Source organism: Anabrus simplex, chromosome 3 (genome assembly GCF_040414725.1).
Source record: "Anabrus simplex isolate iqAnaSimp1 chromosome 3, ASM4041472v1, whole genome shotgun sequence".
Classification (NCBI taxonomy): domain Eukaryota; kingdom Metazoa; phylum Arthropoda; class Insecta; order Orthoptera; family Tettigoniidae; genus Anabrus; species Anabrus simplex.
Window position 1 is genome coordinate 453,786,907 of NC_090267.1, and position 14,677 is coordinate 453,801,583.

At 41.7% G+C, this 14,677-nt stretch overlaps 1 protein-coding gene across 2 annotated transcripts in view; it reads left to right on the forward strand.

Moving 5' to 3' along the window:
- eas (ethanolamine kinase 1) overlaps window positions 1-14,677 on the forward strand; it is a 116,344-nt gene that overhangs the window by 42,150 nt on the left and 59,517 nt on the right. The gene's annotated exons all lie outside the window — the stretch shown is intronic.

The window sequence follows — 14,677 nt, forward strand, 5'->3', positions numbered from 1 at the left end:
AGTCGGACTTTAACGAAATAATGGCAGAGGAGTGTTCACGGCTGTCTACGGTCTGGTCATTACAGCTCTGGAACTTTGGACTGTTAGATCGGCATCGTAGTACTATTCGTTAAAAGTGAGAAAATGTGCAGTTTTTAATTTGATCGAGTTTTTTATATGATAACATTGCTTTTAATCGCTGCATTCCTACTGACGTTTTTGTAATGGCGAGAGAGGTCTGAGAATGCCGTAGCGAAGCACGGGTACATCAGCTAGTTAATCATATCAAAGATAGGTTGTATGTTGGCTATTCAGCCCGAAGGCTGGTTTGCACCTCCGCAGCTCCGCCAACAGCTTCCGTAAAGAGCCTAAGTGTCATTGAAGAGACATGATAGGGAAATGAGGAGTTAGGTAGTTTCCCGTTGCTTTCCTCACTGAGTCAGAAGTTGCTGTTACATGTCAGTCTGCCAAGCCCTCTGAAATGCGTGCACCAACGTACACTATGAGCGATATTTTTACACCATTCATAACAGGAACTGGCTGCATAAGACATGGTATTACTAGAATCACTCATACCTTGGTCACTTTCATATTGCAAAGCCAAGGATGAGAGTGAGACAGGTCAATGAAAGTAACAAATTTATTCTAGCCCATACCAGAAGACACAGCACACTGTAAACACTACATCTCGCCAACAAACAAATCTTCATGAGTAATTACAGTTCACCCGATGTTAAATTGTTCGGCAGAGGCAAGTATCACACACAAAGGAATATTTAGACACTGTGTGTGTATATGTCGTTCTAGATTAAAATGCTCCTTTGTCTGACTCTTCTTGTCCCTGTATCTTGAACTTAAAACGAATGTTGACCCATGTCGATATACGTACATTTGGAGTCCCAAGAGCAGAAGGACGGCTTTATGGCGTATTTTCTGAATAGAGTATAAGATAAGAAATGTGTATACTCAAGATATGGTTATTGGTGAACTTTGAATGTCTCAGGTCCATAGTAAACAGAGGCAGTAATACTCTCTTGTAAGTCAATGACATAGTTCCTTTCAAAGATCATATCGACCCTTGTGACTCTGAGCTACAGTATGTGTACCATCGTTATGTAAATAAATTGAAACTCGCCAAATCTAGCCTGCACCGGGCAAGTTGGCCGTGCGGTTAGGAGCGCGCAGCTGTGAGCTCGCATCTGGGAGATTGTGGGTTCGAACCCCACTGTCGGCAGCCCTGAAGATGGTTTTCCGTGGTTTCCCATTTTCACACCAGGCAAATGATGGGACTGTACCCTAATTAAGGCCACGGCCGCTTCCTTTCTATTTCTAGGCCTTTCCTATCCCATCGCCGCCATAAGACCTATCTGAGTCGGTGCGACGTAAAATCCCCCTGTGGGTGGGGGTGGTAGAATAACACCCACGGTATCCCCTGCCTGTCGTAAGAGGCGACTAAAAGGGGCCTCAGGGGCTCTGAACTTAGGAGCGTGGGTTGGCGACCACGGGGCCCTCAGCTGAGTCCTGGCATTGCTTCCACTTTCTTGTGCCAGGGTCCTCACATTCATCTATCCTATCCGACCTCACTTGGTCAACTCTTGTTCTTTTCCGACCCCGACGCTATTAGGTTTGCGAGGGCTAGGGAGTTTTTCATTTTCACGCCCTTCGTGGCCCTTGTCTTCCTTTGGCCGATATCTTCATTTTTCGAAGTGTCGGACCCCTTCCATTTTTTCTCTCTGATTAGTGTTATATAGAGGATGGTTGCCCAGTTGTACTTCCTCTTAAAACAATAATCACAACCACCACCACCTGCGACGTAAAACAAATAGCAAAAACAGTGAGAGAGATCATAATATGAAGATAAAGTTGGAATTCAAGAGGACAAATATTCTTTTATAAGAAGAGGAATTATGGATTGGGATCATTTTCAAAGTTTTTTAAGAAGATACTAATTAAAAAGCTGACAGGGAATCTGCCACCTAGCTGACAGCCCTAAATGCAGATCACTGGTGATTGATTGATTGATTGATTGATTGATTGATTGATTGATTGATTGATTGATTAGTGTGGTAATGTGTGTTTAGATTGATATATTTGTATTAAGACGAACACATACACAGTCCTGCGCTACTGAAATTATCCATATTCAGTTCAAGACCCCTCTCCAGTCGGAAATCGAACCCTGGGCCGTTTGAACCGAAGGCCACGGTGCTGACCATTCGGCCACGAATCCGAATATTTGGTACATAATTATAGTAATTAATATTCTTGTTTCGACAAGTAAGAAAAAGCAACTTTAACATGGTTATTTTCCTGCAAATTTTCTCTTGTCACTCGATATAAATGCCGAGGTTATACTTATGCGATTTTGTAAATTATTTCTTATTCTACAGATATTTACAACCGGGCGAGTTGGCCGTGCGGTTAGGAGCGCGCAGCTGTGAGCTCGCATCCGGGAGATAGTGGGTTCGAACCCCACTGTCGGCAGCCCTGAAGATGGTTTTCCGTGGTTTCCTATTTTCACACTAGGCAAATGCTGGGGCTGTACTTTAATTAAGGCCATGGCCGCTTCCTTCCCATTCCTAGGCCTTTCCTCTCCCATCGTCGCCATAAGACCTATCTGTGTCGGTGCGACGTAAAGCAACTAGCAAAAAAAAAAAAAAAAAAAAAAAAAGATATTTACAGTAACTCACTAAACCTTACGTAGATTCGGTGTTTTGTGGGTTTGAGAGATTATCGGTCTACTTGTCACTAATGTACACCTCAAACATTTATTTTGCACCACCTGAATTACCGGGGTGCTTGGTTCAATCAATCAATCAATCAATCAATAAATCAATCAATCAATCACTACTGATCTGCATTTAGGGCAGTCGCCCAGGTGGCAGATTCCCTATCTGTTATTGTTTTTCTAGCCTTTTCTTAAATGATCGCGAAGAAATTGGAAAATTATTGAACATTTCTCTTAGTAAGTTACTCCCCTTCCTATAAACGAATATTTGCCCCAATTTGTCCTCTTGAATTCCAACTTTATCTTCATATTATGATCTTTCCTACTTTTAAAGACACCACTCAAACTTATTCGTCTCTCCACTGACAGCTCGGAACATACCACTTAATCGAGCAGCTCGTCTCCTTTCTGCCAAGTCTTCCCAGCCCAAACTTTGCAACATTTTTGTAACGCCCAGAACAAATCGAGCTGCTTTTCTTTGGATTTTTTTCCAGTTCTTGAATCAAGTAATCCTGGTGAGGGTCCCATATACTGGAACCATACTCTAGTTGGGGTCTTACCAGAGACTTATATGCCCTCTCCTTTACATCCTTACTACGACCCCTAAATACCCTCATAACCATGTGCATAGATCTGTACCCTTTATTAACAATAGTTAAATAGTGAAATAGTTTTAGAGCAGTGCCTTTTACAACTCAGAGAGTGAAGTACTCGTAGAAAGGTAAATTTATAGCGGTCTGGTGAGCAGAACACGCTTTAACACGTACGTTGAGTGCGACACAAAGATTTTTGTCATTTGTTAAAAAATGTTTGATTAATTTAAAACATAGTGGCTCGATAACATTAAAATATTTCAAATGTTTACTGAAACTGATTTTATGGTATAAACTGTATTAAGAACATAAAAAATAAACAAAATTAAAATTTCAGTTTGTTTTCAGTGCATTTGGTCAAAGAGAAACATTTAAAGATTTTTTTTTTCAAATGATTGTCTATAAGCCTATACATAAAATCGTAACGACCGTGAGTCTGTACATTGACTATTTTGGCGAAATTTTCGTACAGTTATCCGTTTCAGGTGTAATAATGACTATCTGCGTATTTTTTAGCTTTCGTGTCTGTTGGTCTGTATGTTTGTCTGTCTGTCTATAACTTGAAAACTACTGGATATATTTCCACCAAACTTCATATTTAGAATCCACCTGTCCACGGGTATGTCATAGGGCCAATATTGTTTCTAAATCCCTGAACCGAGACCGTGATTTTGCATTCCCACAAAATATACACAGACTTATTGGAAATCTACCTGCCTTAATGGAAAGCGATTTCTAAACCTTTTTTCTCATGTGCATCATTTCAATACGAGGATTAATAAGGGAGATATCTCTAACGGACCGTTTTCGGTACAAGTCCCACCTGACTTAACTAGAGAGCGGGTGCGTGTAAAGCGTATTTCTTATAACTTGAAAACTACTGAAGATATTTCAACCAAACTTTATATTTAGCATTCACCGGTCCAAAGGTAGGTTTTGAGGTTCATACCATTTCAAATTCCCGGAATGAACTGGGGGTTTATAGGGAACCGAAACGGTAATTTTACTCCCCCACAATATTTACAAGACCAACCTGACTGGAAATCTACCAAACTTGATGGAAATCCATTTCTAAAACTCTTTTTCTCATGAGTAATTTTTTCGACAGGAGGATTAATAAGGTGTTGTGCGTGGAACAGATTCCCTATCTATCTCTATCTATATAAATGAAATAGTAAGGACCGTGTGTCTGTGCATTGACTATTTTGGCGAAATTTTCGTACAGCTATCTATTTAAGGGGTAATAATGACCATCTGCATATTTTTAGCTATAGTTTCCTTAATGTCCTAAGTTTTACCCCCTCGTCCAAAGTCAAGATTGCGGCACGATCTGCCAGACGAGCTAGAAAATTGAAATTAGGAAAAATCATACGTTTTAGCCGGTAACCAACAGAAAACTTCCAAGATCTTTACATTTTTCTCTTTTTATCCTCGAAGAATATCGAAATATGGAGGCAATTTTAATGACGGTGCAGACCTTCATTTCGAGGTAGTTCGCGGCTAAACGGTGAGTCCTATCACAAAACGGATGGCACAATCTCCGTTCAATTTGGAGTGATCTACAACGTTGGTCCTATGACGTTTCGTCGTATCTCTATTCCTTATACGTTAGATTGTCCAGCTCTATGGCTAAATGGTTAGCGTGCTGGCCTTTGGTCACAGGGGTCCCGGGTTCGATTCCCGGCAGGGTCGGGAATTTTAACCTTAACTGGTTAAATTCGCTGGCACGGGGGCTGGGTGTATGTGTTGTCTTCATCATCATTTCATCCTCATCACGACGCGCAGGTCGCCTACGGGAGTCAAATCAAAAGACCTGCATCCGGCGAGCCGAACTTGTCCTTGGACACTCCCGGCACTAAAAGCCATACGCCATTTCATTTTTTTTTTTTTTCATACGTTAGATTTGTCTCTACTTCTCGATTATATCTACATGTTGCTCTTTGTACACGTATAAGTCGTAGTTCAAATCGCTTACACGAAAGGTAGAATCATCTAATTCTACACGAACATTGGCCCACCCAGTATCCATACGTGAGCCAAATTCTATGTTTGTAGCTGTCATATTAGTACCCAAAAGTAATGCACTGTGAGAAAAAGCAAACCAAACCCCATGGCACTACAGCCCTTGAAGGGCCTTGGCCTACCAAGCGACTGCTGCTCAGCCCGTAGGCCTGCAGATTACGAGGTGTCGTGTGGTCAACACGACGAATCCTCTCGGCCGTTATTCTTGGCTTTCTAGACCGGGGCCGCTATCTCACCGTCAGATAGCTCCTCAATTTTAATCACGTAGGCTGAGTGGACCTCGTACCATGCCTCAGATCCAGGTAAAAATCCCTGACCTGGTCGGGAATCGAACCCGGGGCCTCCGCATAAGGGCCAGGCACGTACCCCTACACCACGGGGCCGGCGCACTGTAAGAAAACCTTACCCAAATTTCACCCTATTCAACGTTTCCAACTCAATTTTACCCATAAATAGATGAGACAAGAGAAAATATCTTAAGACCAGCCATTTAGACCGCTAAATGGGGCGTCTTATAGTACAATCCGTTTGTCGATATGATGTATCGTTTAGCAGCACTTAATCTGTAAATGGTTTGCAATTTTGTAAACGTGCATATAACTTACTTCGTATGTCGATCGATATATATTCATTGAAGTCTATTTGTGGCGATGTAGATAGGGTGTGTTTGCCATTATCATTAATATTTTACATCGATAGTGACTCAGCAGGAGGACGTCTGCTATTGTAATCATTACTCTCCACATCGAATTTGACTGGCAGTAGGAATGGGATCCTTCTCCAACTCCTTTGTAACTAGCATTAGTAAGGAGGAACGACCATTGCAATTAATAATCCCCTTCTCGATTTGACTGGCAGAAGTCAAGGGAACGTGCAGTTTTGTTCAAAACTCCCCTAACCGATTGTGTTTGGGAGTAGGCAAGTGTGTCCGCCAATTATAAACATATTTATCCGTCTAAAATGTGACTGTCATTAGGCATAGTGGCCTTGCTATTATAATGGAAACTCTCCGACTCGATGTGACTGTCATTAAGAAAAGGGGCCTGTCATTATAATGATAACAGCACAACTCAATTTTGACTGGCAATAGGGAGGGTGCCTGCTATTATAATAAAAACTCCAACTGTAATCTGTCTGGAAGTAGGAAAGGGCGCCTGCAATTGTAACGAAAACTCCCCAAAATCGATTGTGGCCGCGCAGTAGGTAACGAGGCCTCCCGTTATAATGAAAAACCTACTCGATTGTGAATGGTAGTAGGAAATGAGCCTGCCGTTATCAGTTATCATCACAACTCCGCAACTCGCACTTTACATTGGAAACAACGTATGGGAACCTCCCCCTGCTATTTCTGGATAACACTAAGAGACATGCAATTTTAAAAAAAAATCTTATTCACTGCATGTACAGTAACGTACTTCGATATCCGTACACAATGTAGAATACCGTAGCGATGCACGGATACATTTGCTCATTTTTATATTATTTTTAATTTATTGTAGGCTATTTCAGAACCCGTATGTGCTGTTCAAATTTGTCAAGTTCACTTTTATTTGGAGGGGGTTTGAATCCCCCTAACCTCCCCACTGGGTACGGCCTTGCTTGGATCATTTCGAGGCGTGTTGCCCATCTGGCCGTTGAGGTTGTCCTACTCTTCTACAGCAGCCCAGCGAATGTCGTCCAGGGTGAGAGATGGGTTCCTACTAAGAGGGCTCCAAAAGCTGGTTTAGACTGTGATATGAGTATCGCGGGGGTTCAATCCTCGGCAGAGGTATCGGAGTTTTCAACGGTGAAAAAATCCATTCGGCACTCCATGTCGTATGATGTCGGCATGCAAAGTATCCCTGTTGACACGTTTGGGGTTTACCCAAAAATAATAAATAATTAAAACTCACCCATAGATCGTCCAACATAGGTCCATTTCTCTGCCTTCTGGTAGAGTAAATCAGAACGTCGAAAGTGACGCGCAGGTAAACCAAATTGCATCAAACCAAAATTCCTGCACGCGATAGCTTAGACCATACTTGTATTATTATTATTATTATTATTATTATTATTATTATTATTATTATTATTATTATTATTATTATTATTATTATTAGACTATTATTTACCGGGCTGAGTGGCTTAGACGGTTCAGGCGCTAGCCTTCTGACCCCAGCTCGACAGGTTCGATCCTGGCTCAGTCCGGTGGTATTTGAAGGTGCTCAAATACGTCAGCCTCGTTTCGGTAGATTTATTGACACGTAAAAGAACTCCTGCGAGACTGAATTCCGGCACCTCGGCGTCTCGGAAAATCGTATAAGTAGTTAGTGGGACGTAAAGCAAATATTATTATTATTATTATTATTATTATTATTATTATTATTATTATTATTATTATTATTATTATTATTTTGGTTCGCACCAGGCAAATGCTGGGGCTGTACCTTAATTAAGGCCACGGCCGCTTCCTTCCAACTCCTAGGCCTTTCCTATCCCATCGTCGCCATAAGACCTATCTGTGTCGGTGCGACGTAAAGCCCCTAGCAAAAAAAAAAAAATGTTCGTTTTGGCCTACTAGGGACCACGGGGATCGTCTTAACTCTTAGCTATGGTGTTTTGCTTTTTCTTGGCCCAGTACTCTTTCATTTTCTGGCTGTGTGTCTGCTTCCCTCCATCCGTCCACTTATAGTCCTCTCCGTGTAAGGACGTACCCTAAGGGTGCAACCTTACCCTTTCTCCCCTGTAATATTAAGGTATTAATTTACTTTTCTTGTTGTTGGGTATTTTGCAGGTCTTTTTCAGTGTCGGTAACTATACAGTCTAGGGTTCAATCACTGTTCTAGCGTGAATTGCGTATTGCCACCGCGTTGCCGTTAGTCACATTTGCGAGAATATTTAAAGCATATTTTCTTTTTCTGTGGGATTGTAAATCTATTTGGCTAATACCAGGTAAGTAGAATTGTGGCATGTTCGGATAATGCATTTAATAACATAGTTTGTGTGAAATGATGAAAGTGTTCAAATACGCCAGTCTCATGTCTAGATCTACCGGTACATGAAATAACTCTTGCGGGACGAAATTTTTGCAGTAGAAATTATAACATTATTATTTTCAAATCCGCAGTGAACTTGAAAGCTGACCTAATTTCCGTTCACGGAGCTTGAAGATATTACCAGCCTGCAGGCTGAAAATATGCCCAATAATCTCTCTCCTTACTGGTTACCGGTATTGAAGAGAGAAGGAAATGTTCGCGCAAAAGAAATTGAAGTCATTGGATGTCTGAAACTTTCGAAAATCACACTGCAAAGACTTACTAAATAAACTGCATCGTTTAACACGCCCCTCTTTTCAAGAATATGGTTATAGTACGCGTACTGTATATCAAAATAAAGACAGATGTATGTACAGTAACATTAATTTGAGTGAGAAAGTGTGTTTATTTCCTTAATTAATCATTGAGCGTGGAAATCGACTTAATTATGAATATCTTGATTTATTTCATCTTAACTTTTATCATTTACTAGGGTAGGGAAACCTTCATTATCGGTGTTTACATTGAGGTTAGTTTGTTATGGTTATGTCTGGTGATTTTAATATGTAACCAGGCAGGTTGGCAGCAGTGATCAGCCATTACAAAAAAGAGAAAAGAAGAGCATCGGGAGGCGATATTTACTTTCTGGAGTATTGCCTTACGTGGCAATTACTATAGGTCTGGTGGTCCCTGTACTCTTTTTGCTTGTGAGGGACGGGAAGACGCCCTGTATGATGACCTTTCGGTACTGATATCGGCTCTCTGTGGTCTCCAATGGGATCTGAACCTACCTCTAAGTCTGATTTTACTGAGGTGATCAACTTGGTCTTGGAAGCCTTTCCTCTACTTGTCACTCTGGGGATTCTGTTGATGAGTCGGCAGGGTTTCAGGCGGGTCATGTGCCCGTTGATCAGTCGGCTTTTCCTCATACATGTGAATATGTCTTCCTGATGTTTGTAGAACTCGTTGTTGTGCCTGATCCTGTAGGTGCCATCCTCCTCTCTTACGGGTTCTGGTATCTTCTTCAAGATCTTCCTCTCTTGAAGTTCTAGTTGCCTGAGCGAGCCCTTTCGATTCATCAAGAGGCATTTAGAGACTTAGGGTACAGAGGGTTTTACTGCTGAGTTGTAGTGCTTCAGTTTTAGGTTCTTAGAGAGGTACTTGGAGGTGTAGATGTTTTTACAGGAATGATAGGCCCACTGACTTGGTGCACCTGGTGTCTATGGCCAAAGTTTCGCTCTCGCTTGTCGAGATTCACTTATGGTGTTGTTTCCTAGTGGGATTGTAGAAGGAGCTTGCTTTATATCTGTGATAAACTCCGTCTTCTGTAGATTAACACTCAAGCCGGTTTTTACTGCAATACTGTAGAGGCTCTGTGGTTGGTGAGTAGCCTCCTCCATGCTGTTGGCTAGTAGGGTGAGATCATCAGCAAAGGCTAGACAGAGTATACTAAGGTTGTCTCTTATACTCAAGCTTCAGTCCTGCTTCTGATGACAATGTAACAATCCATCCCCTGATGATCTTCTCTAGCATACAATTGAAGAGGATGCAAGAGAGACCATCTCCCTGTCAGACTCCTGTCTGGATGAGAAAGCTCTCAGAGAGCTCACCCCTGAACTTTACTTTGGAGGTGGTGCCTTTTGAATCATATGCCTTTTGGAAATCCGCCGTAATGGCTACCCAGGGGAGTCCCCCTCGGCTCCTATATATGGGGATGGTCTTGAGGTTTTGTATCTGCTCTGTGCAGGACCTACTGACGCGGAAACCAGCCTGGCATTCACCAAGTTGGAAGTCCAGCTGTTCGGTGACTCTAGTTAGCAGGGCTATAGAGACGATCTTGTAGGTTACAAGCAAGAGGGACATGCCTCTGTAGTTGCTGAGGTCGGTCTTACCTTCTCGTGTAGTGGATGGATTTTTTTTTGCGAGTTGATTTACGTCGCACCGACACATATAGATCTCATGGGGACTATGGGATAGGAAAGGTCTAGGAGTGGGAAGGAAGCGGCCGTGGCCTTAATTAAGGTACAGCCCCAGAATTTGCCTGGTGTGAAAATGGGGAAACCACGGAAAACCATCTTCAGAGCTGCCGACGGTGGGGTTCGAACCCACTATCTCCCGGATGCCAGCTCACAGCTGCGCGCCCCTAACCGCACGGCTAACTCGCCCTGTAAGGGATGGATCACGGCTGAGGTCATCCCTCTGGGAAAACATCTGTTCTCCTATTATGAATGACATGTCATAGAAAGATAAGTACACGACAGAATAAACAGAATTGCAGAAGTATTAATAAAAAAGGGTGGAAGCATATTAACGATTTTGGGCCTTCACTGGAGAGGGGTCCGTGGACGTACAGATTAATAAGTGAAACAAATGTTTCAAGGAGGGTTTCATTTAACAACTCACAATCATTAGTGTGTTTAACACCGAATCAAGATTTGTTTATAACTGGGATAGCAACACAACATTAAGAACAGTTATAACAGTAATATGTAAAATAATTAAGAAACTAACCTCACCGGGAGGATACACGTTTTAAACAATGTCTTATGACAACCTATGATCAAGTAATATTTGGAAAACTAATATATATATGAAGGAAAATACAAGATAGAACTTAACAAGACTAGAATTACAACGGTAGATACCGGAAACACGAAACATCAATAGGTAGGCAGAGGGTAACTTTTCCTTCTTCAAAACTTGGAAAGGTAATGCAATTTAAATACAGTATATACACAATACGAAATTAGAAGATATTCTAAGATCTGAACATAGAAAAAGAGAAGTGCTCAAATAGAGAAAGATACACTGTGTACATGAGTAGCCATGACACATAACAATTCAGCCAACTTGAGCACAACAAACACAGGTGTTCTAAGTGTTGCAATAACAAAAAAAGAAAAAAAAAGGGAGCTCACTACGTTCACCGCATCATCACGACAGGCGAAGTCCAAAGTCCTATTCTATCCTCTTCGGTCCAAAGCACGAATTCAAGATTTAAGAAAAAATAAAAATAAAAATAAAGGGGGGGGGGGGTGGGTATAATGACACGAAACGAGAACAGAAAGATTTAGTAGTCTACCATGGATATGGTCCCCAGGATCATCTACCACTTCAGGAAAAAAGGCTCAATCTCGAAGTAAAACTTTATATATAAAAAAGCAGAACTGGGAAGAACCAGCTTACCCAGAAAATCGAAAGTTCTCTCCCCCTACCTGAGTCATTGAAGACACTTCATCTGGAATGAAGTCATGGAGACGAAGTCGAAATAAGTTCCAGTCTCGAACTGATCCGTAGCGCACTGACCAACTGTGAAGTGATGACCGAGAATGTATAGACAGAAAAGAGTGACGTAGACAGACGTAATGGTAGGGGGGAGAAGGGAAACACTGGAAAGTTCAAGAATATAGTAGAAGTTGAAAAGGTGAGATTAGCATATGTAGAAGTGTATAGAGTACCGGGGAGGAAAGTAAGTTTAGAAACGTGCGCAGGGATATTGGTAGGGGAGGGTAAGAGAACATTGCAATATGTCTTGGATGATTTGGGAGATACTCTGCAGGGATTGTTCATCTTCATGCTTCCACATCTCTGAAACAATACCATCTTCATCTGGGGCCTTTATTATTCTTGAGGCCTTTGGTGATCTCTATTTCTGGGCGGTACAGAGCCCTGGTTCCTGACAGTGGGCTCGTTGAAAGCCAGGCTCTCTTTAGGTTCTTCTGCGTTGAGGAGTTTTTGGAAGTACTCTGCAAAGGTGTTGGTGTAGTCTCTGTTGCTCATTTGGAGCTTCCCATCTGGCTCTAGGAGATCTAGGATTGAGGCCATGTATGAGGTACACTGTTCCTTGAGTCCCGTGTAGATATCTCTTGAACTGTTTCTCTTGAAGTCTTCTGCCTGTTGTAGTTCCTCATAGTTTTGCGGATGATGCTCGCTGGTGTTTTTCTTTGCGCAATGAAAGCCTGATGGTTGGACTCATCCTTGCACTGGTTCCACTTGATCCAGGCTCTGCGTCTTACCTCTATACCCTGATCGCACTTTGTGGCCCACCAGAAGTGATTGCCTTTGTTGGATGAAGCAGGGATGGTTTATTGAGCGGCACCCAGTAGAGCATTTTGTAGCGTAGGTCACCCTTGTTTCTGTGCATTCTTCTCAAGGGTGGTCTGGAAGTGACAGTCCTCATCGCTCAGGCGTGGGGTGTTGAACCTAGGTATCCTCGAGACCTTTGGGGTTTGGGATGTTCTCCTTAAGGGTTGTAGGTTGGTCTTTACTAGGGAGAGAGTGGTCAGAGTCGAGGTTGGCTCCTCTTAAGATCTTGACGTTCTGTATTTCCCTGTGACATCTCCTGTCAGTAGCCACATGGCCTATCTGAAATTCACTCAGCATGTGATTTGGACTCTTTCAGGTCATGGCCTTCCTTGGCAATCGCTTGAACGCGGTTGATTTTAGGACCAGGTTGTATTATTATTATTATTATTATTATTATTATTATTATTATTATTATACCGGGAAATTCACCTGAACTCCGCACATTCAAAAGAAGCGCCTTAATGAACTCTATCTTTCCAACAAAATTTGAAACGGCTACGGCAGGAAGTTGACCTGAAGATTTCACTACTGCATAATTGAGAAGTTTGTCATTTCTAAGTTTCCTAAACTGATTGGATTTATTTTGGGTTTTGTTTTGCTGTACATCAAGAAGTTTGAACACTTCTCCATAGATGTCATTACCAAAAACTGTGGTCATGCACTCTGGTGCAAAGTAAAAGAAGTTGTTATTGAAAGAAATTTCGTGTTTATGGGTTTTCTCAAATAAATTAACTTTCATTCGTTTTTTGTATATATTTCGAAGTTTGCAACACTTCTCTCTCATTCCGCCAGTTTTGAATCTGGCCAGTAAGAATTTTTTGTAATTATTTTTCAGCCTATCACAGGCTTCTTGTTGCTTTTGCGTGTAACTTTTGAATTTGCCAATAAAATTGAGAGGGTGTGTACTGATTAGTCCAGAATCCTCTCGAACAATCCCCTCGGGTATAAAAGCTGAGGCTTTTCTGGCTACATTGTCTCATTCATCGTAGTCTTTCTGAGTGTGTGTGTGTGTTAAGACAGGAGGCGGGGCGCCTCATTCTATCTCTCTAGCTGTCTCCGCAAACTTATCCGAGGAGAAGGTTCGAATTTCTAACTATGTAACCAACCTTTTCTAAAATGTAAATTTTCGTTCTGCTAATGTAAAATTTCATTAAGTCTTTAACTGTAAATCGGGGATAGCGAGTGCGTTACCCTCTCGAGTTCCCCTTCAACTTGGTTTGAGGTGACGACGCTTTTGTAACTGTTTTGCTTTCCTGTAATGTATTAAATTAACTTTCATTCGAGTCACCTCAATAGATTGGGATTAGCTCCTGTATCACTGGGCAGAGAGCCCTGTTAGGATTTTATTCTTCATTATCTAGGAGTGCAAGTATACGCCCCCATTCATTTTGTGTTCGGGCCATTAATTTAACCTGTTATTCTTTCTCCGCGAAGGCCCAGTAGGTTGGGTACTTGATACCCCTGTGTACTAACTTCTGTTAATTGTAAACTGCGCCTAGAGAGACCAGAGATTGTAAGGTTTTTGTAATGTTGCCTTAAGCGGGCTGTTAGAAATTGGTTAATGTCGGAGAGCATGTAAGCTCTTTTCTGAAATTCCTGTATTATTGAGGAGTGCCTTTGGAAGGCCGTAATTTGTTACTGTTGGAGCCTAGTGCTCATGAACACTGTGTATTGGGAGACATCTCTCCTTACCTGAAACTTGTAAATTTGGAGCCTGAAGCTCAATACTTGTAAATGTGAGGCTTGAAGCCCAAAATTGTTAAATTCCCTTTTCTGGGGTTCTCTACTTTACTATCCAAAGTTGTCATTGTTATTTCACTAAGTGAAGATTGTTAAGTTTGTTCTTTGAAAAGAAATATAACCTTTTAAAGTTTTGATTCAATTTTTGATCTCGTAGTTAGACCCATTCAACACCAGCACCTTTTTTCACCTCTTTCTGCTCCACGGGTAACTCTGTAACTTATTATTTTACATCGTTATGCCCTACTCAGGAGCACGGTTGAACTTGCTTAGCTGATGTGTTGGCCTTCTTTTCTTCCCAAAATCTCTTCATCCTCTCGCTGAGCTTCTTCCTTCGTTCTTCTGTCCAAGTTATAGTAGCTCTGGTGTTGGGTTTGTCTTCAAAGTGGTGATTGTCGATTTTGGTTCTGAATTTACATCTGTCCTGTACAATGTCTTCTGAGATGTTGATTTCCTGGAGATCTGTTTCAATTTCACGAAGCCAGCTGTTCTTGGTTTTAGACGAAATGGCCAGG